The 23,516-nt window shown below is 38.6% G+C and overlaps 1 pseudogene; it reads right to left on the reverse strand.

Annotated features, from left to right (window-relative positions):
• The window catches only part of LOC100967711 (uncharacterized), a 35,005-nt pseudogene extending 21,270 nt beyond the window's left edge, over positions 1–13,735 (reverse strand).
• Between the last annotated feature and the right edge of the window lie 9,781 nt (positions 13,736–23,516).

Here is a 23,516-nt window from a genome sequence, read left to right on the forward strand (position 1 = left end):
ATTCTTTTAACATATTAATATTTCTTAAATGAGTAGATATTTCTTTAGAGAAATGCCTTTTTGATATCCAGACTTTTCTCGAGGGAGAAATGTTCACAGGGAAACTTATTTTTTTTAACCTAAGTATTTAAAGTGAATGAGATAATTTTGTGTTCACTCTTTTTCCATATTTGGATCTCTACTCCAGTGTTTATTAATTCTTATTAATTCCCCTTTTAATGTTTTCCCTTTTTGTTTTGTTTTGCTTTGTTTTGCAACCTGATTTGTTTAAGAATCTTTCCTACTCCAGAATCTTAAAGTTATTATCTTCCAATGACTTGTAATTTTCTTTTTAAAAATATTTTGGACTTCAATACATTTAGAGTTTTTCTGTATCATATTAGTTAGGTCCTAATTTTATCTTATTTCCTCACATGGAACTTGAATTATACCAACAGCATTTATTGAACAGCTTATTATTTTATTTTGCTTGGATTGTCTTCTCAATTCTACATCAAGGAACTAGATATGCTTGGGTCTATTTCTGGACTCACTATTCTGTCCTAATTTTCTGTTTGTCTATTGTTAGATGATGGTGCATTGTCTTAATTGTAATATACATCTCTATATTAATAAATTTTTGACATCTGGTAAGGGATGTCTCCCTTCCCTATTTTGCTTCTAAATACTTATCTTGATTATTGTTTGACTTTTTTCATCCATACATATCTTAGAATATCTGCTTTATTTCATGGAAAGCACATTTGGAATTTCTATTGGAATGACATTTATTTTGTCAATTAAGCTAGGGAGACTCATCTGTATGATATTGAGTCTTTGTGAACATGTATATTTTTCTACTTATTTAGATCTACTTTTATGCCCTTCAATAATGTCTTATAATTTTCCCCATAAAAGGTTTGTAGTTTTAGTATTAAATTCATTTTTAGATTTGTTTTTGTAACTATTCCCTATTACATTTTCTTACTGTTTACTGCTTGTTTATAAGGCTGTTAATTTTTATGTTGATTAAATATCAACTGGCCTTCATTAAATCTCTCATTAGTTTTGATAGTTTGTACACATAGATGATCCAAGAGAATTTACAATCATCTTGTCAGGAAAAAAAATGTTAATTTTGTCTTCCCCTTTAGAGCATTCTATAGCTTCTGTGTTTTCTGGTATTATTGCACTGACTAGAAAAACCTATATATTGAATGGCAGGAATGACAGTAGACATACTTGTCTTTTTTCTTACTTTAATGGGAATCTTTTTATTGTTTCATCATTAAAATTTATGTTTACTGTACATTTGGGAAAATATACTTTATCAAATAAGTGAAATTTATGAAATTTCCTTCAATCCTAGGTTTCTAGGAATTTTTAATCTTTTTTTAGGTTTTTCTTTTTTTTTCTTCTATTATACTTTAATTTCTGGGATACATGTGCAGAACATCCAGGTTTGTTACATAGGTATACACGTGCCATGGTGGTTTGCTGCACCCATCAACCCATCATCTACATTAGGTATTTTTCCTAATGCTCTCCCTCCCCTTGTTCCCTACCCCCGACAGGCCCCGGTGTGTGGTGTTCCCCTCCCTGTGTCCATGTGTTCTCATTGTTCAACTCCCACTTATGAGTGAGAACATGTGGTGTTTGCTTTTCTGTTCTTGTGTTAGTTTGCTGAGAAGGATGGTTTCCAGCTTCATCCATGTCCCTGCAAAGGACATGAATTCATCCCTTTTTATGGACGCATGGTATTCCATGGTGTATATGTGCCACATTTTCTTTTTTATTTTATTTTATTATTATTATTTTTTTTGAGACAGTCTCGCTCTGTTGCCCAGGCTGGAGTGCAGTGGCACGATCTTGGCTAACTGCAAGCTCCGCCTCCCAGGTTCACGCCATTCTCCTGCTTCAGCCTCCCGAGTAGCTGGGACTACAGGCGCCCGCCACCATGCCTGCCTAATTCTTTGTATTTTTAGTAGAGATGGGGTTTCACCGTGTTAGCCAGGATGATCTCGATCTTCTGACCTCGTGATCCACCCACCTTGGCCTCCCAAAGTGCTGGGATTACAGGCGTGAGCCACCACACCTGGCCAATATTTTCTTTATCCAGTCTATCATTGGTGGACATTTGGGTTGATTCCAAGTCTTTGCTATTGTAAATAATGCTGCAATAAACAAACGCATGCATGTGTCTTTATAGTAGAATAATTTATAATCCTTTGGATATATACCTAGTAATGGGATCGCTGGGTCAACTGGTATTTCTCGTTCTAGATCCTTGAGGAATCGCCACACTGTCTTTCATAATGGTGGAACTAATTTACACTCCCACCAACAGTGTAAAGGCGTTCCTATTTCTCTACATCCTCTCCAGCATCTGTTGTTTCCTGACTTTTTAATGATCACCATTCTAACTGGTGTGAGATGGTATCTCATTGTGGTTTTGGTTTGCATTTCTCTAATGACCAGTGTTGTTGAGCTTTTTTTCATGTTTGTTGGCAACATAAATGTCTTCTTTTGAGAAGTATCTGTTCATATCCTTCACCCAGTTTTTGATGGGATTGTTTTTTTTCTTGTAAATTTGTTTAAGTTCTTTGTATATTGTGTATTAGCCCTTTGTCAGATGGATAGATTGCAAAAATTTTCTCCCGTTCTGTAGGTTGCCTATTCACTGATGATAGTTTCTTTTGCTGTGCAGAAGCTCTTCAATTAGGTCTCATTTTTCAATTTTGGCTATATGTGCTGAGGCTAGAAGATCTTCAGCTAGAGGAAGAATTACTTTTCTAATTCAAACCAAGGAACTATTTGATACAGGATGTCTACTTCTTTCCTTAAACCTAGTAGAAGGACGATCAACAGGAGTACTCTGAGAGTTTGCTATGTGTCACCTGAAGTTAGCAGGACAGAGGAGGCTAATGTCTCATTCCCACCTAAAAAAAATCTAAGGGACTAAGATGGGCTGGCTTGCTGCTGACAGCTGAGGCATCGAGGGTCAGCCTTCCTCCAAGAGTCAGTCAGGGCAAGCCCTGTTGTATGCAGGACAGAGTTGATGTGGGATTACCTTAGGTGATGCAAAACAGGACCACCTGAAGGGCACATGAATGTCAGCAGAAAAAAAGCTTAAGGTATGACAAGATTCCTAGGGCTACAAAAGGAGTAAGTGAGAAGCTGAAATAGAGACGTGTCTATCTGCACCAAGAAAACTGCAGACAAGAGGTCTCTAGCAATAGGTAAAGGGAAGGCACTACTGAACACACACACACACACACACACACGAAAACCTCATAAGACAAAGCATTAGCTTTAAACATCCCTTACGTCCAGAGAGCACATGGCCAGGTTACAACAGTGACAGGCATAAAAAAGAATGCTAGGGTTCTCTTTATCTCCTCTTCTCACCCTACTTTCTCAATTTCAGATGGGCTATTAAATTATGAAAGTACGGAAGAAAATGAATAAGGAAAAGAATGAGCCAATTCTGTCTCCCCTCCCCAACCTTTGGTTCCTTTTCTTTTTATTTTCTTTTTTGAGACAGAGTTTCTCTCTGTCACTAGGCTGGAGTGCAGTGGCACGATCCCAGTTCACTGCAACCTCCGCCTCCAGGGTTCAAGCGATTCTCCTGCCTCAGCCTCTAGAGTAGCTGCGGCTACAGGCACCCACCACCTCACCCTGGATAATTTTTATATTTTTAGTCAAGACAGGCTTGCCATGTTGCCCAGGCTGGTCTCGAACACCTCAAGTGATCCACTGACCTCGGCCTCCCAAAGGGCTGGGATTACAGGCATGAGGCATGGTGCTGGGCCAGATTTATCCTTAAAGAAAGCTTGAATTTTAATATGAGACTTAATATCCAAATTTCTGAGTTGAGACAATATCCAAATTTCTGAGTTGAAATTATGTTTGATTTAGAGTTTTTAATTACCAAGGAATAATCAGAAAAAATCATGAGATTGCCTGAGTTTTTATCCAGGGAATGTTAAGCAATCCATCTCTCCAAATACACTTTAAAGGAACAGAGAGGAAAAAAGTAAAGATATTTTGTGATCACATCCTATGATTCCTGCTTGTTTCATGTACTGGCTATACCAGTACTATATTTAGGATTTTTACATTTATGTTCATTGATAATATTAATCTTCAGTTTTCCTTTCTGATAATGTCTTTATCTGGTATCTTATCAAAGTTATAGTAGCCTCATAAGAGAAGCTAGGTAGCTTTTAATCTTTTAAAAAATGTTCTTAATTATATAAAAGAAGCATTATCTGTTTCTTGAAGATTGGGCATAGTATTTTTCAGTGGGAGAAAATTCTTGACTACTGATTCAGTATCTCTAACAATTTTGGCTATATTTAGGTCCTCTATTACTTTTTAAGTCAATTTTAATAATTTGTTTTTTTCAAAGAGTTTGCATTTCATGTAAATGTTTATCTTCATTGTCATAAAATTAGTTATAATTTGGGTAGGCATTATTAATGTTTGTCCATATTTCCCATTCTCTTCATCTCAGTGTGCTTTCAGAGGTATTATATTTCCTCCCACCCCCTTGACATCAAGCCTGGCTGGCTGACTTTGTTTTTCCTGTGCTGTGTGAGAAGGAGTGGTGTATTGTCTCCATTTGCCAGTGTGTGGTTCATAGTGGGTGTATCACTGTCTCCTACAGGGTGATCATGGAAGCAAATGTCAGAAGAGCAAAGCAACGTAGAATGCTCAGCCACCTCAGGGAGAACCTCGGAAAGTCACCTGGATATATTTTTGTGAACGTAAATCAGCTTTTGTTTTGTTAAGCTACTGAAGTCTTGGTATTGATTTCACTGCAGCACAAACTACCTTAGCTTGACTAATAATGTCTTTCATTTTCTTGCATTTCATTTCTTTACATTCATACTGGGGTCTTCTCTCTCTTTTTCTTAATACAAGTTTTTAGAGATTTACTAACTTTTTAATTAGTCTCTTTGAGCGTTTGTATGGCACGTTAACTCTATTTTTTTAATTTAGTCTTTATTTATTTATTTTTTGAGACAGGGTCTTACTCTGTCACCCAGGCTGGAGAGCAGTGGCGCAATCTCGCCCCACTGCAACCTCCACCTCCTGGGTTCAAGCAATTCTCCTGCCTCAGCCTCTCAAGTAGCTGGGACTACAGGCGTGTGCCACCACGCTTAGCTAATTTTTTTTTTTAAATAGAGACAGGGTTTCACCAAGTTGGCCAGGCTGGTCTTGAACTCCTGACCTCAACTCCTGATCCACCCTCCTTGGTCTCTGCTTCCAAAAGTGCTGGGATTACAGGCATAAGCCATGGTGCCTGGCCTGTATTGTAGGTTAACTCTAAATATTATTTTTCTCATTGCTTTTTAGTTCTATCTTTATTATTTTCTTTGTTCTGCTTTGTGTTTACTCCACTGTTCCTGCTGTAGCTTCTAGAGTTGAATATTTAACTGGCTTATGTTTAATTTTTCTTGCTTTTTAAAATGTTTATAAACATACCTTCAAAGCTATAAATTTTCTCTTAAGTACTGCTTACCTATATCCTACCAGTTTAAAAAACTTTCTTTGGAAATTATTTTTAAGAAATTCATGGCTGTGGCTCATGCCTGTAATCCCAGCACTTTGGGAGGTTGAGCCAGGAGTTTAAGACCAGCCTGGGCAACAAAGGGAGACCCTGTCTACAAAAAATCAGCTGGGCGTGGTGGCATGCGCCTGTAGTCTCAGCTACTTGAGAGGCTGAGGAAGGTGGATCGTTTGATCCTGAGAGGTTAAGCCTAGAGTGAGCTGTGTTTGAATCACTGCTCTCCAGGCTGGGTGACAGAGCAAGACCCTGTCTCAAAGAAAAGGAAAAAAAAACAAAGAAAGAGAAAGAGAAAAAGAGAAAGAAATTCATAGTTTCCACTGTGATTTACTCTTTCCCATCTTTTATTGACTGATAATGAATCTAATTGCATTGTAGCCAAAGGACATGGGCTATAGGTTATAACCTGGATTCTTAAGAGCTTAAAACAGTCATTTTCAAAACTTTTCATGGATGTTTGAAAGGGACATATATTCTCTATTTAGTAGTTCCATAACTTATAGGCAACATTAGATTAAGTTTGGGACTTGAATTGATTGAATCTCCTGTGTCCTTATTAAATGATCCTACTTGATCTTAATTTCTGAGAGAAATATGTTTAAATCTTCCTACACGACTATAGATATATCAATTTCTATTCTGTGTGATTTTGCTTTATGCATACAATTTCATGAGAATTCTGTATTTTGGCAGATTTTTCTTTTATCATTAATAGTGTCTTTCTTTAACTCTAGTAATACTTTTGCCTTTACTTTTCCCTGATAATAATAGTTATATCTTTGTCTATGTTCCAGATATGTCTTTTTTACATATCTTTATTGCCTTTCTGTTTTATTTTTCCTTAAGTTTGATAAAAAGCATGGTAGAGCTGGATTAAAAAAAATCATCTGATAGAATTTTCCCTTTCCTATAGACTTGCTGTTATTAATTTTAAACAAAAATAAAAGTGGTATAATGAATTCCACAAGCTCATCACCCAGACGCAACACTGATAGGTTTTCCATATTGTTTCATCTATCCATTCCACCTACTACTTTCTTTCTTGTCCTTGTCCTTCTTCACTTTCTCGTCCTCATCCTTCTTTTGTGTGAGTTTTTAAAACAAATTCTACTGCTAACTAATAAGGATTTTCCCTCAAGCATAACCTTGACACCATCATCAAATCTGAAGGAAAAAAAAATTATTTTTAAACAATATATAATAGTCAGTCTGTATTCAAATTTCCCAAATTGCCTTGAATTTATTTGTTTTAAGAATGTTTATTAAGGTTGTCAAATAGGAGATTACTTTATAAAAATTAGCAGTATTCATATATATATATTTATATACATGCATCAGCTACAACCAATATTTTTGTCAAAGAAAGCAGTACCTATGAAGAACCAGACCTAGAGAAAATGAAGATGATTATGGCTGGAGTGCATGAAGTGGTTTGACAGAGGGGAAGATAGTTGATTGGGCTGGAGGGAAAGGTAAGTGCCACATTATCAGAGAGTCATGCTAAGTCATACCAAGGAGTGTGAATGTAGTACTGAAAACAACCTGGGGCCGGGTGTGGTGGCTCACGCCTGTAATCCCAGCACTTTGGAAGGCGAGGCAGGTGTATCACCTGAGATCAGGAGTTTGAGATCAGCCTGGCCAACGTGGTGAAACCCTGTCTCTATTAAAAATACAAAAAATTAGCTGGGCATGGTGGTGCGTGCCTGTAATCCCAGCTACTCAGGAGGCTGAGGTAGGAGAATTGCTTGAACCTGGGTGGCCAAGGTCGCAGTGAGCCGAGATCGCACCACTGCACTCCAGCCTGGGAAAAAAGAGCAAAACCCCATCTCAAAAAAAAGAAAGAAAACAACTTGATATCCAATGAAAAGTATTAAGGAAGAAGCAAATGATCAGATATATCATTTTAGAAAGACACATTAGGCTGAAAGATATAGGATTAGAGGAGTCAAGACTGAAGTTAGAGAGTTATGAAAAGGCAGGTAAGAAATGATGATGGCCTTAAAGTGGACTGTGGAAGTGAGGAAAAATGGGAGGGCAACTACTGGAAAATTGTAGAGGAGATAGAATTGGTTGAGAATGAAGTAAGGGAGGAATCACAGGTAATGACCAAGATGCTGGTGTAGGCAATTGAAGGAATGGTGGGGTCACTCCCAGAGAAGGATCAGCATCTAGTTTGGCACATGTTGAATTGGAACATCCTGTAGGACAGCTGGGGGACAATTTAAAGACAAGCTTGACACGTGGTGCAGAAGCTCAGGAGAGGGATGCGGATTTTCAAACTCATATTGGGAATAACTGTACACAGATGGTGCAGTGGATAGAAACTGGGCCTAATGTAGATGAAAAATAGTACATTTGCAAGACAAGAAGAGAAAGAGCTATCAATAAACCATTTAAAAACGGGAGGTCAGAAGAATTGAAGCAAATCAAGAAAGTTCATGTAACTAAAGCCAACAGAAGGAAATGCTTCAAGACTTATTTTTCTCCCCTACTGTATTCTCAGCACACAAATCAGTGTTTGTCTCTTAGAAGGTAATCAAGATATATTTGCTGAATAAAGGAATGAAGAAAAGACTCATTAGAGTTTTCAGAGGCTGCCTAGAGGCCAAGTAAGATAAAGACAGAGAGATGTACATTAAATTCACTATCAAGAATTTTGCTGGTGACTTTGGCAAGAATTGTTCCTGTGGAATGGTGAGCCCCAAGTCCAGCCTGCAGGTGTGTTGAGGGGTGATGAATAGCGCTGAAGTGAAGGTGGAAAGTATAGGCAAATATTTCCATAGAAAGAAGGAGGGAAATAGCAATGCCTGGAACGTATTGTGTGTTGAGAGACATTTTTATTTGTATGATTTTTAAGATCTGGGACATTTGACTGTTTAAGCGCTGATGGGACAGAGCCAGTGAGCTCAGACCATGCGAGAGATAGAAAATGAAGATTGAAGATCAGAACAAGGAAAAGGATAGTCCTTCAATAGTATAGTCCTAAGACGGTGGAGGGAATAGAGTTCAAAGAACAGAGGAGGCAACAGTCTTAGACAAAGGAGGGGCACTACATCCCCTCCAGGTAAATGCAAGCCAGATACGGTCAGGGAAGCTAATGAAATTCCCATTTGATGATACCTCATTTTTCTGTAAAGTGGGAGTCAAGACCATTTGCTGGGAATTAAGGAAAATGATTAATTTCCTGGGTTGCCTGGAATTTCTTAATTTATATTTCCATAGAACATATGTCATACCCTTAGGACCTCCCAGGAACCATCACTAATTAAGGCTTTTTAATAGGCCAACTGTAAGTGCTGATTTTCATTATTTATTTCCTAATTTATGCTGCTCTCCAGAAAGAAAATTGTCATGTTATTTAGCAAAGAAGACATTCATCCCTCTCCTTGAAACTGTTGGATATGGAAGTTCCTAAACTGTTTACCACCAGGGATGCCTTTTAGAATATGTTTTTCATTAGCCCTTAGGTATTTGAAAGATGCTGTCTAGCAAACAAATCATATTTATAAAGTAAAAAAATAGACTTCTATTTTTTATTAATTTGATGTAATATCTGCTCTTAGCCTTAAAAATTAACTGATCACCATGCACAATCATGTTTGATTAATCGAATTCCAATAAAAATCAAAGGAATAAGACATTTCAGTTATTCTGTGAAATCTTACTGAGGGAGAGTGTATGATGCTTCTTTCTTTTTAAACAATATTGAAAACAACTTTTGGACTCATTATTTCTTAATAGAATCTTGGGGAAAAGACTACTAGTATACTGCAACCACTTGAGCCTTACTTTTCATTGCATTTTTAATTGCAAATCTTAAGGCATTCAATACCAAAGTGTTTTCTTTCCCAAGCCGAGAATGTGAACCCCCATTTTTCTTCACGTATATTAACATTTTAAGTGGAAATTTTGATTTATGAGTCACAAACCCTGAAAATAAATTGGTACCTACTCAGCAAATCAAACCATCATTTACAAAATTACTTTGTTCTTGAAAAAGGTATGTCAACAATCCCAGTACCTAGAAGTAATTGAGAGTGTTTTGTTTCTCTTTGAGAATAACAGTGAGTGACAACTTTATGAAAAACTACCAAGGGTGTTCTTATCTACCTAAATTCTAATGCCTTAAAATAGAAGATATTAAAATTATGTAGAAAAAAAGTCTATTTATTTAATAAACATACCTTGAGCTTCATCTAATGAGCCACAGAACATTCTGAGATACAGGTGGGGATATGATAGATGCAAACCCTGTTATTGTGCATATTACATGAAACAAATAATAATACAAATAAGCATGGTATAAATTGCTACAATATATAGGAAAATTACAACAAATTGCAACATGAAGGGAAAATATAGTGTGCAATGAGGGATTATAACAAGACAGCCTAATTTAAATGGATCAGAAGGCCCCAAGGAAGTGTCATTTAAGCAAACGTTTTAAGTGGTAGTAGATTTTAGTTGGAGATGGACAGGGGTGGGAGGGATTTCCAGGCAGAAGAAATAGAACCTTTGAATGCTGCATGGTGCAAACAAGCTTTCTTTACCCCCTCTGTGCCCTCACCTAGAGCACAAGAGACAGATGGGTACTTAGGGGACCTCAGGAGATATGAAACAATTACAGTGAATTTATTTCTGTTAGGGTTGTATTTGCCAAAATGATTTCAGCAAAGGGTGACTCACTTACAGTAAATGTTTTCCTTTTGACAGTATCTTAAATTAGATTCTGAAGAAGGAGGTGACAAAATAAGACTAAGTGACCTGCTTCAGACACAAAGAATGCACAAACTCCTTAGTGCACACTGTGTTACAAAAGCAAAATCCATTGGCTTCAGGAAAAACAGAAAACCAATCATGATGATAAAAAATTTAAATATAACTATTTCTTTTCCTCATATATTACTAGTGAGCCACACAGGTATTCACTTTCAAATCATCACTACCAGAAAGGTCTCATGATTCATTTGTGTGTTCATTTCCATTTCTTATTTTGACTAAGGAAATGAAATGAAAACCTTTGGTTGTCAGCTTCATTCTGGTTCATCATTGCCTCTGGAGTACTCTGAGGATGACGTAGTTTTCTTAGCACCAGCTAAAGCATCCTCTTTAGGAAGGACATGACCCTAATTATAGATGTCACATATCTTCAATTTAAAAGTTAAATTACAGAGATCAGTGCTAATATTTATAAAAGAAAAGCAGCACAAAGCAAATGCAAGTAATATTTTCAGTGTATGGTATTTAAAAGACACTTCCTCATCCCCTGAAAACCTCAATAGACTTTACTGTCCCACACTTGAGCCATTTATAGCACACTGTTCACTTCCTGAGAGAGGAGTAACTCTGCTAAGCCATAGGGGTATTCCCTGGTTAAGGAATGGTTTACTAAAGAGAACTTCCTGAGAGAGGAGTAACTCTGCTAAGCCATAGGGGTATTTCCTGGTTAAGGAATGGTTTACTAAAGAGAACTTTCTGAAATGTATATGAGCTCTCTAGTGGGATTCAGTCTTACCATTCCTCATACCTCACTTTAGACAGTTAATCTCCTTCTTTTTAGACAAATAAGTTGCCAGATATATTTAAGGCTGGGAACCTAAGACCTTATAAGGCGCACAGAAAGAAACATTCTTCTCAACTGTTGCTATGCCGTTGTTGAACTCCCTGGGGAGTTCATAAATTAATTGCAAAATATCTACAAATGTAACATAGGTGAAGTATGTATTTTGCTCATAGATATACACTACTATTTTTCCAATGTGCATAGGCCACAGCGATAAAATACATTGCCATTTTCAACAATTACTGAATTCATAATATTCTATTTTTTCAAACAATAGGTAGAAGGAACATTATTATTATGTCATCAATTCTGATGATCCAAATATTTAGAAATTAGTACAGTACTACATGTTGAGTTGATTGATTATAGCAGTATTTTTTTCAGGTTTTGATCACACAGCACTAACAGTTTTTTAAAAAACTGAGCTCATACAACTTAATATATGTATATTAATAGACAACATACATGCACTGCTATACATATATTATATAATATATACACATACATGTTGTATATACACACACATATATACACACAGCCAATAATATTTTGGACAACAACAGCACATATGATGGTGATCCTATATGATTTCAGTGGAGTAGAAAAACTCTTATTGCCTAAGGATGCCATAGCCGTCATAACATTGTAGTATAACACATAACTCACATGTTTGTGGTGGTGCTGGTGTAAACAAGCCTAGTGCACTGCCAGTCACATAAGAGTATAGCACACACAATTATGTACAGTACATAATACTTGATAATAAACAACCGTGTTACTGGTTTATGTATCTATTAGATTGTTTATCATTATTTTAGAGTGTACTCCTTCTACTTTTATATACTTTAAAAAGTTAACTCTAACACAGCCTCAGGCAGGTCCTGCAGGAGGTATCCAGAAGAAGGCCTTGTTATTATAATAGGAGATGACAGCCCCATGCATGTTATAGCCCCTGCAGACCTTCCAGTGGGACAAGATGTGGAGGTGAAAGACAGTGATATTAATGATGCTGACCCTGTGTAGGCCTAGGCTAATGTGTGTGTTTGTGTCTTAGTTTTTCACACACAAGTTTATAAAGTAAAAAAATAAGAATGGAAAAAAGCTCCTAGAATAAGGATATTAAAAATATTTTTATACAGCTGTACAATGTAATTGTGTTTTAACCTGCTATTACAAAAGAGTAAAAAAGTAAGGCCAGGTGCGGTGTTTCACGCCTGTAATCCCAGCACTTTGGGAGGCCGAGGTGGGTGGATCACGAGGTCAAGAGATAGAGAACATCCTGGCTAACACGGTGAAACCCAGTTTCTACTTAAAAGATACAAAAAAATTAGCTGGGCGTGGTGGCGGGCGCCTGTAGTCCCAGCTACTCGGGAGGCTGAGGCAGGAGAAGGGGGTGAACCGGGGAGGCGGAGCTTGCAGTGAGCCGAGATCGCACCACTGCACTCCAGCCTGGGCGACAGAGTGAGACTCTGTCTCAAAAAAAAAAAATAAAATTAATTAATTAATTAAAAGTTTATAAAGTAAAAAAGTTACAGTAAGCTAAGGTTAATTTATTATTGAAGAAAAAGTATTTTTATAAATTTCATGTAGCCTAAGTATACAGGGTTTATAAAGTCTTTAGTAGTGAACAGTAATGTTCTAGGCCTTCACCACTCACTCACTGACTCACCCGAGAGCAACTACCAGTCCTGCAAGCTCCGTTCATTATAAGTATCCAATATAGGTTTACCATTGTAAATATTTTACACTGTCTTCACTACACCTTTTCTATGTTTAGATAAATAGTGATGTGCCACATAATAACATTTCAATCAATGAAGAACCACTATAAGACAGTGGCCCCAAAAATTATAATACTGTATTTTTACTGTACCTTTTCTATGTTTAGATATGTTTAGAGACACAAATATTTACCATTGTGTAATAATTGCCTACAGTATTCAGTACAGTAAAATGCTGTACAGTTTTGTAGCCTAGGAGCAATGGTGTTTAACACTAGGTGTTTAGTAGGCTGTACCATCTAGTGTGTAAGTATACATCATAGAGTGTAAGTATACTCTGATGTTCACATAATGACAAAATCACCTAATGCATTTCTCAAAATGTATCCTTCTCGTTAAGTGATGTGTGATAATATATATATAATATTATCTATAATATACTTTATAAAAGTTCTGTAAAAGGAAGTTTAAAACAATTGGCTAAAAGTAAATGTATGTGTTAAAAATTTCTTCCAGCACCCCTGAAATCTGGTGGCTTCGTTTTGTAAGATCATTGACAGAAAGAGGGAAAGATATTTAAGGGCTGTCTATAGAAATAAGTGGAATTATGTCATCACTTCCTGGGAGAAACTGTACAGGTCAGTCAGACCTTGTGTAGAGGGCTGTTGGTTACTGCTGACTTATTCAATATTTTACCGACTCTGGCCTTTAATACAGCAATAAATCACAAAGTCACACATCCACATTGTCTTACCTGCTAAACATATCAGCACTGCTGGAAAGAATTATATGCTGGAAAAGGCAAAAACTACTGTCCGGGTGCCCCATAAAAACTGACCTGTATTTGGAGCAACCTTGGCAGCCTGCTGCACCCTTTGATTGCTGTTCACACTTGACCATGGCTATAAGGGCTGGGTCTGTTATAGACACGGCAGAGTGAGCAGTGTGTGCTTAAACTGGTCTCAATGAAGACACACTAGGGCTGAGAGGGACATGCCTGGCATGATCTCATACTATGAAATTTCTTACAAGGACACTAAATCCGGTTGGTATAAATTTGATTTATCCATTTTCAAGTTTTGGAGAGAGGGAACTATTTTATAACCTTCAAGAAACTTGACAGTGGTGTTATGGGGGTGTTCCTAGTTGTAGAATGCAAGGAGCTATCACTAGATGGGGGTGGGGGTGGGGAGGTTGAAAAGCCAGGGGACCAGGAAAAAGGGAACCTGCTGCAGAGGTTAGCCACAGAGGCAGCCAGGAAGATGAAAGTTTTGAAAGCTGATTCACCAGGACGAGTGGACTCTTCCAAAGAGTTTGACCCAACATATGGACCAGAGGAGGAAAATGACTTAGAAGCAGGAGTCTTAAGATAAGAAGGCTCTTCTTTTTGATATGGTCAGGGTAAAAGTCAAAACAATGGGAAAATGAGAATACCCAAGTAAGATCCCTAGCTAGTCTTTTCTGGCTGGCGTTGGAGCTATGCCAGGCTTGCAAAAAAGCTTGGGAAGACAGGAAGCAAATAGACTTTCTCATGTTGGTTTGTCACCAAATAGGGATGGTAACTGCTAATGTTATGGGAACTGTGATCACTAGGGGATAGAGCAGGAAATAACTCCTCATTTGCAGATCACAGCCACTGCCACATGCAACTGACCTCAGACTCAAGGGTGAAAAATTGGGTTTGTCAGGGAAGGCCAAGTTATATCTGCTAGAAAGAGTTTGCATGCTTAGAGATTAGGGCTCCTGAGCGATTACCTAGGTTCTGTTTCACGCCTTCTGGGCATTCTTTAAACTCAAAGAGCCAAGAGAAAGATAAGACTAAGGAAGATAAAAGAACTGACTTGGAAAAGGTCTGGCACTTCACAACAGATCCTGTCCTCAGTGGGAAGTGACAAAATCTCTCGGTAGGCAGAAATGTTGGGACCACTCAACAGGGGAATCGTAACATTTAGGACAATGAAACAACACATATTAGGACAAAATTGGCCGTCAAAAAATAGCTTCTCAATGCTTCTAAAGAAGTGGATGCAAATTTTCAAATAATTAGTGGTTTTTATGTATCAGGATTTAGCCTTAGTGAACGAATCTAAAGAATTTAATTAAAGGAATTAGATGCTTACGAAACCCTTAAAGGCTGAGTATGGAGGATTAACTCCAAGAATAATACCACAGAGCTGCTCCTCTGGGATAAGAACTACCTCTAGCACCATCAGGGAGGGTGGGAGTCAGGAAGTTGCAAGAGCAACTGATGACCACAAGACCATCATGTCTCAGCCACAATCTAGGAAGCAAGGACCCAACTCCAAAACTGTTAGCTCCAGAATGACACCTAACCTCCCAGACTACCTCAGAAACACAGGTGCTTGTATGCCTTTTTCTCTTCATTTGACTTGGTTTCCAATTTGAATCATGCACAGGTACATCTGAATGGGAGAAGTCAAATCATTTAATATAATTAGAGCTTTTAATATTTTGCCTGATTTTTGTAGGAAAAATTATATAAGTAAAAGGAATATTATTATTCTGGTAGTGTTATAGTGTTTTAATAACAAATACATTAAAGAAAAATTAAAATGACAGTAACAAAACCACACTTAAAATTGTCCTTAATTAAAAATATGAAAAATAAAGAGATATAAGTAGGGTGTGGGGAATATTGAGTGAGAATTATCAAATAGGGGGATGATTATTTTATAGGAGGTAAAGCTCCAACTAGAATTTTAAAAAGGATTTGTTGAGCTAGTAGTAAATGTTACAGTACCAGTCAGACACACCTTGTGGAGACGGCATTTGGGTGCAGCTAACAGGTTTTTTTTTTTTTTTTTTTTAAATTTTTGAGAGGGAGTCTTGCTCTGTCGCCAGGCTGGAGTGCAGTGGTGCCATCTCAGCTCACTGCAACCTCTGCCTCCTGGGTTCAAGCAATTCCCCTGCCTCAGCCTCCCAAATAGCTGGGATTACAAGCACGTGCCACCACACCCAGCTAATTTTTTGTATTTTAGTAGAGACGGGGTTTCACCATGTTGGCCAAGACAGCCTCGATCTCCTGACCTCGTGATCCGCCTGCCTTGGCCTCCCAAAGTGCTGGGATTACAGGCATAAGCCACCATGCCCGGCCAACAGGTTTTATCTGTCAATGACTTTGGGCAATGCACTGCTGGCAATAGATCATGTGATTACACATTTGCATCACCTTGCCTGCTTTTCTCATCACATGTGGGCTGAAAGGAGTCATGGAATGAAAAAGGCAAAAACTTGCCCTTCTAGTATTTGTAGAAAAAAAATATATAATAAAAGCATCAGTATTCTTCTGGTAATATTATAGTGTTACGTTGTAATGACAAATAAATACAAAGAAAAATTAAACAAAATGACAGTGACAAAACTATAGAAGAAGTTCTCTTTAATTAAAAATATGAAATTTTTTTGTTATATCTTTATATCTATCCCTGGTTTTCAAGCATTACATAGTACAAAAGTCTTCAGTATGGCCAGAGTGGAGGAGAAAAAAAACTCAACAAAAATGCTTGCCACTTGGAGTGGATGCAGGAGTGGGCCATACAAGTCCCACCTTCTGGATCAAGGCAATTATTCCCCCAGTGGCCAGGAGTATTAACTAGAGACTTCCTCTTTGGGAATTGCCCTCCAGTGAAGGCAGCTGCCTTGCCCAAGGTCCTACCCTTTCCGGGGGTGTGACTGGCAGTCCACACGCAATGACTGGTAGATTCAGTTATACAAAAGTCTGACCTCCTTGCCTCAATTCTGGACAAATCTGAAAGACCATCCCAGCTTCAGAATTCCCCATGGAATTGGCTGTAGTCTCTGTTGCAACCACCTTGCAGTTTTCCCCTTGCATTCTTCCCTATCTTGCCACCTTGCTTTCTTACAAATATTCCCAAGAGCACCCCCAATAACTCCAGCAATCCGATCTTCAACTCAGAGTCTGGTTCCCTGAGAATCCCATTGAAGACATTACTCAAAACTCAGGATCGTTTTAGTGATGTCAAAGCCTCAAGAAGACAAAACATGAATCTCAGCACATGGCTCTAGATAATATATCTTTATCCCATTCAGAATATTTTATTGTATCTGAAGGGTTGGCTGAGTTACCCCACCAGGGTATATTTAAAGAAGAAACAGAAATTGGGAGGAAAGAAATATGAGTGAGCACCAAGAAGTCGACTGTCAGCTTCAGATTAAGAGGCCATAGCTCTTTTAAAAACAAGAACCAGCCAGGCACAGTGGCCCACGCCTGTAATCCCAGCACTTTGGGAGGCCGAGGCAGGTGGATCATGAGGTCAAGAGATCAAGACCATCCTGGCCAACGTGGTGAAACCCTGTCTGTACTAAAAATACAAAAATTAGCTGGGCATAGTGCCGCGTACCTGTAATCCCAGTTACTCGGGAGGCTGAGGCAGGAGAATCGCTTGAACCTGGGAAATGGAGGTTGCAGTGAGCCAAGATCGCACCACTGCACTCCAGCCTGGTGACAGAACGAGACTCCATCTCAAAAACAAACAAACAAAAATCAAGAACCATCCTCCTATTTTTCCATGCCCTCTCTCCTAGCCTTCAATCTACCAAATAGGGAAGGAACTTAGATGGAAAAGAGATGGGAGAGAGACTCAGGGGGTATGAGATTGGTCGAGGTGAAAACTCCTGAAAGTATCGCCTGAAGGCCAGCTGTAGACAGAGGAACAGCCTGATTCATTAGGGAAGATGACAGAAACCTAAATGAGAGGACACATAACTGAGAGTAGTCTCTACTACTCACTAAAATTTATCATGGAAATCAAGAAAACTTGTGACAACCCAGAGTTTAGTCCTAATGGTTTTCTCCTTTGATACCACTTCTGGAATTGTTGGAATGGACAGAAGCAACTAGAAAAAGGAGAGTCCCACAGGCATCAATGTTGGCACTCACTGGCAGTAACAGCAATGCTTCAATCAACTCCATTTGGAGCATCAGGACCACTGAACACCAAGAGTATGAGGAATAGTTTAGTATTGCCATAGGGATTCAGAAACCTGGGTAGATTTAGATAGGACCAGAACTCCAGGCATCTACCTAGATGGGGTAAACGAGGAATAAATTGGTGAGTGCCTATGTTTTTACTTTATTGTATCATTACACTCTGGGACTGCTAGGTGATACCATTTTACCCCTGATAGGAGAATCTTAGAGGTTCATGTCTAACTGTTTTGACTGACCTGCCTGCAAACTTTTGGAGGCTTAATCAGTGCAGACATGGGACCAGAAAGATGATTGTTCACAAGTTCACTTTCTCTCTAAAGCAATTGTCAACATGGCAGTTTATGCTACCTCTCAAATTCCAACTGCTCAAATGGTGATTCCATTGCTGAAGCCAGGATTAAATTTACAAATTGCATGTTGCTGCTGGATGGCTACACCCTGGATGGGCAACAGCAGAAAAAAAAAATTTTTTTTTCTAAGAAAGAATTTTTCTCTGTCACCTAGAGCTGGAGTGCAGTGGCATGATCACAGTTCACTGCAGCTTTGAACTCCCGGGCTCAAGCAATTCTCCCATCTCAGGCTCCCAAGAATCTGGGACCAAAGGCACATGCCACCACACCCGGCTAATTTTTGTATAAATTTTTAAATAAATAAATAAAATAATTAAAAGGCCAGCCAATTTCTACAGTCTTGGAAAGCAGTGGCTATGACCCCCAAATAGAAGCAAATCTTATCAGTAACATTTTTACTACTTAAAAAAAAAAAGACCAAATTCCTGACTTGTAAGCAATGAGAAGTGTTACAGAAGCAATGGGGAGTTAGGTAGTTGGCATCACAGGCTCTGTGACTATTTTGGAGCTTTATTACTTGGAACACATTCATCTAATTGCAATCAACTTTCTATAAAATACAAGCATAGCTTCTTGAAGAGAAGAGTAAACATCTGTAAGTTGAAGGGGCACATAAACAGAACCAAGAAATATGAAACATCCTGGGAAGAACAACAAGAGCATCCTACCTGAATGTGTACCCTTGCTGCTGTCCCGGAGCTGTTCCCTGAGCTGCACTGTGTAGGCCGACATCACTCCCTGCATCCTCTCCTTCCCCATGGGCCTTACCAACACACCAAACAGGAGTCATTGCTTGGTGACTCCTTTTTACTTTCTGATTACCTGTTTCTTTGTGTCTTCTCTGTACCTTCTTGGAGTGCTCAGAGTGTCTCATTAGACTTTTACTTTGAGCTTGTGGTTGTCAATCCCCTGCTGATGACAACTCACTTTGGGCTGGTAAGGTGGGCCACTGTTTGCAAACTCATGGCACAGCAGGTCTGGATAAAATAGGAAGTTCTGTGTGCAAGTGAGAAATGGGCAACATGCGCAGATGAGAGGCTGCTGATAGATTGCCTCTCACACTAATTAGCTGGACAACTTCAGAGAGCACCACAGCACCTCTGGGGGGCCTCAATTTCCTTCTGTCTAAAATGAAAAGGTAGGTCTTTTAGGAGTCTTCTTAGTGCTAACATTGTATGACAGAAGACTGCTTTTTTTAAAGTTCTTTTATTATTATTATTATTATTATTATTATTATTATACTTTAAGTTCTGGGATACATGTGCAGAACATCCAGGTTTGTTACATAGGTATAAACATGCCATGGTGGTTTGCGGCACTCATCAACTGGTCATCTACGTTAGGTATTTCTCCTAATGCTACCCCTCCCCTAGCCTCCCACCCCCGACAGGCCCTGGTTTGTGATGTTCCCCTCCCTGTGTCCATGTGTTCTCATTGTTCAACTTCCACTTATGAGTGAGAACATGTGGTGTTTGGTTTTCTGTTCCTGTATTAGTTTGCTGGGAATGATGGTTTCCAGCTTCATCCATGTCCCTGCAAAGGACACGAACTTATCCTTTTTTGTGGCTGCATAGTATTCCATGGTGTATATGTATATGTGCCACATTTTCCTTATTCAGTCTATCATTGATGGGCATTTGGGTTGGTTCTAAGTTTTTGCTATTGTGAACAGTGCTTCAATAAACATATGTCTGCATGCGTCTTTATGGTAGAATAATTTATAATCCTTTGAGTATATACCCAGTAATGGGATTGCTGGGTCAAATAGTATTTCTGGTTCTAGATCCTTGAGGAATCACCACACTGTCTTCCACAATGGTTGAACTAATTTACACTCCCACCAACAGTGTAAAAGCGTTGCTATTTCTCCACATCCTCTCCAGCATCTGTTGTTTCCTGACATTTTAATGATCACCATTCTAACTGGCGTGAGATAGTATCTCATTGTGGTTTTGATTTGCATTTCTCTAATGACCAGTGATGATGAGCTTTTTTCATGTTTGTTGGCCACATAAATGTCTTCTTTTGAAAAGCGTCTGTTCATATCTGTCTCCCACTTTTTGATGGGATTGTTTTTTTCTTGTAAAATTGTTTAAGTTGTTTGTAGATTCTAGATATTAGCCCTTTGTCAGATGGATAGATTGCAAAAATTTTTTCCCATTCTGTAGGTTGCCTGTTCACTCTGATGATAGTTTCTTTTGCTGTGCAGAAACTCTTTAGTTTAATTAGATCCCATTTGTCAATTTTGGCTTTTGTTGCAATTGCTTTTGGTGTTTTAGTCATGAAGTCCTTGCCCATGCCCATGTCCTGAATGGTATTGCCTAGATTTTCTTCTAGGGTTTTTATGGTTTTAGGTCTCACATTTAAGTCTGTAATTCATCTTGAGTAAATTTTTGTATAAGGCATAAGGAAAGGGTCCAGTTTCAGCTTTCTACATATGGCTAGCCAGTTTTCCCAACACCATTTATTAAATAGGGAATCCTTTCCCCATTGCTTGTTTTTGTCAGGTTTGTCAAAGATCAGATGGTTGTAGATGTGTGGCGTTATTTCTGAGGCCTCTGTTCTGTTCCATTGGTCTATATGTCTGTTTTGGTACCAGTACCATGCTGTGTTGGTTACTGTAGCCTTGTAGTATAGTTTGAAGTCAGGTAGTGTGATGCCTCCTGCTTTCTTCTTTTTGCTTAGGATTGTCTTGGGTATACGGGCTTGTTTTTGGCTCCACAGGAAATTTAAAGTAGTATTTTCTAATTATATGAAGAAAGTCAGTGGTAGTTTGATGGGGATAGCATTGAATCTATAAATCACTTTTGCCAGTATGGCCATTTTCACAATATTGATTCTTCCTATTCATGAGCATGGAATGTTTTTTCCATTTGTTTGTGCCATCTCTTATTTCCTTGAGCAGTTGTTTGTAGTTCTGCTTCAAGAGGTCCTTAACATCCCTTGTAAGTTGTATTCCTAGGCATTTTATTCTCTTTGTAGCAATTGTGAATGGGAGTTCACTCATGATTTGGCTCTCTGTTTGTCTGTTATTGGTGTGTAGGAATGCTTGTGATTTTTGCACATTGATTTTGTATCCTGAGACTTTGCTGAAGTTTCTTATCAGCTCAAGGAGATTTTTGGCTGAGATGATGGGGTTTTCTAGATATACAATCATGTCGTCTGCAAACAGAGACAGTTTGACTTCCTCTCTTCCTATTTGAATACACTTTATTTCTTTCTCTTGCCTGATTTCCCTGGCCAGAACTTCCAATACTATGTTGAATAGGAGTGGTGAGAGAGGGCATCTTGTCTTGTGCTGGTTTTCAAAGGGAATGCTTCCAGCTTTTGCCCATTCAGTATGATATTGGCTGTGGGTTTGTCATAAATAGCTCTTATTATTTTGAGATATGTTCCATCAATACCTAGTTTATTGAGAGTTTTTAGCATGAAAGGGTGTTGAATTTTATTGAAGGCCTTTTCTGCATCTATTGAGATAATCATGTGGTTTTTGTCATTGATTCTGTTTATGTGATGGATTACGTTTATTGATTTGCATATGTTGAACCAGTCTTGCATCCCAGGGAGGAAGCCAACTTGATCGTGGGGGATAAGCTTTTTGATGTGCTGCTGGATTCAGTTTGCCAGTATTTTATTGAGGATTTTCACATCAATGTTCATCCGGGATATTGGCCTGAAATTTTCTCGTTTTGTTGTGTCTCTGCCAGTTTCAGTCTGCAGCTCCCAGCGAGATGAACACAGAAGGCTGCCTTTAAACAAATTCTGAGAGGTCAGAATGTTAGACAAAGACCAAAAATAACTGAAGGGAGAAATGCACAAGCAGATCAAAGAGAAGGACAAAACTCAGGCCCCATTCTCTGTTTCTCCTATTAAAATGAACGATAATGGAGAAATGAAGCTCAAACAACATGCAGGTGTAGGGGCCAAGGGAAAATGTCCCCTTCACCCTCTGAAGGTTTGCTGAAAATCAACTGACAAAAAGCAGATTAATAGTAGAAAGCGCACACAAATTTATTAACATCCACAGGGTGAACCACAGTGATTACCCCATCTCACAATGGGGTACAGATGCTTCTATACACTTCTCCTTAGAGAAAATGGAAATGGGAAATTGTGGATTATTTCAGCATGGTAGTAAATAACGTTTAGGGCAATTCAATGGGCTTAAAAAACATACAATGATCTGGGACAATGATCTGTTGGGCCCATTGAGCAGATGATGGTTTGTGACAAAAGTTTGTCTGGGTGTGTTCACAGACTTTAGTCTTTCTTCCTGTAAGAGGAGTTTAGTTAATGAAAACCCAGGGAAGGAACCAGAGATCATTGTTTTCATCTTTGATGGGTCTGGACTTTAGGCAGATGAGGGAACTTCAGGGAACAACTTTATGCTGCACTTTAGGAGAGAGAAAGGATTGAGAGGCAAGAAGTGGGGAGGTGAGAGAGACCTTGATGTTTCTTCTTCAGTTTAACATGTCAAACCACCACATTTTGGGGATATGACCTTCTCAGCCCCATTACAAGTTTAAGCAGCTCGTGTAGATGTTCCAGTCTTTGGCTTGTGGGTCCCTGTTTTCATGGCTTACGTGTACCATTTTTTATCGATTAATTGAGCCACTTCTTATTTTTAAAAGTGCTCAGCACCAGGCAGCCCTGTTGCCTGTCACTTTCAGGGGCCCAAGGCTGTCCATTTCTGCCTCCTGAAAGTTAGGGGTGGGCTCTGGTTACTACCCAGTATTCTGTCCCTGTCGGAGCATTGTCAGCCTCTATATGTACTCAAAGCTTAGGCCTGATCCTCTCCTCCATGGGCAAGAGCCCACAGAAACCATGAATTATGTTGATAGTGAGGAATGGAATCCTGCCTCCCTGGAACAAGCCCAGATGATGTCTTTGCATGATTTTAATCCCTAGATTTCTGAAGCCCATGCCTGAAGAAATACTTATCCTAGTAGCATTTCCAGTGTTATTAATTCCCTCTTGCTTCCTTTCTTCCTCCTCTCACAATTTTCTTACCTGTCAATCAGTAAAAAACAATCACATGAGGAAGATATCTTTTCAAAGAAAGGTAGTTCTTTTTTATCTTTTCAGGCTAAACATGCAAGCTGGAAGTATTCATGAATACTTCATAAAGTCATTTATACTGGGCCTTCAGCCAAAGTTCTCAAAGGGATTGGTAAGCATTAGCTCACAAATTTTCATCCAAGAACATTATTATTATATCAAAGATGAAAAAAACAAAACAAGAAGTTAAGAGAATGTCTCAATGTTCCATGTTGAAAGAGATCCCAAAATGCTCAAGTACTCTCTGTACCCTTAAGCCATTAAGGCAATGGAGAGAATGGGGTCAGTGCTGAAGTCAGCA

The sequence above is a fragment of the Pan paniscus genome, chromosome 14, assembly GCF_029289425.2.
Source record: "Pan paniscus chromosome 14, NHGRI_mPanPan1-v2.0_pri, whole genome shotgun sequence".
Classification (NCBI taxonomy): domain Eukaryota; kingdom Metazoa; phylum Chordata; class Mammalia; order Primates; family Hominidae; genus Pan; species Pan paniscus.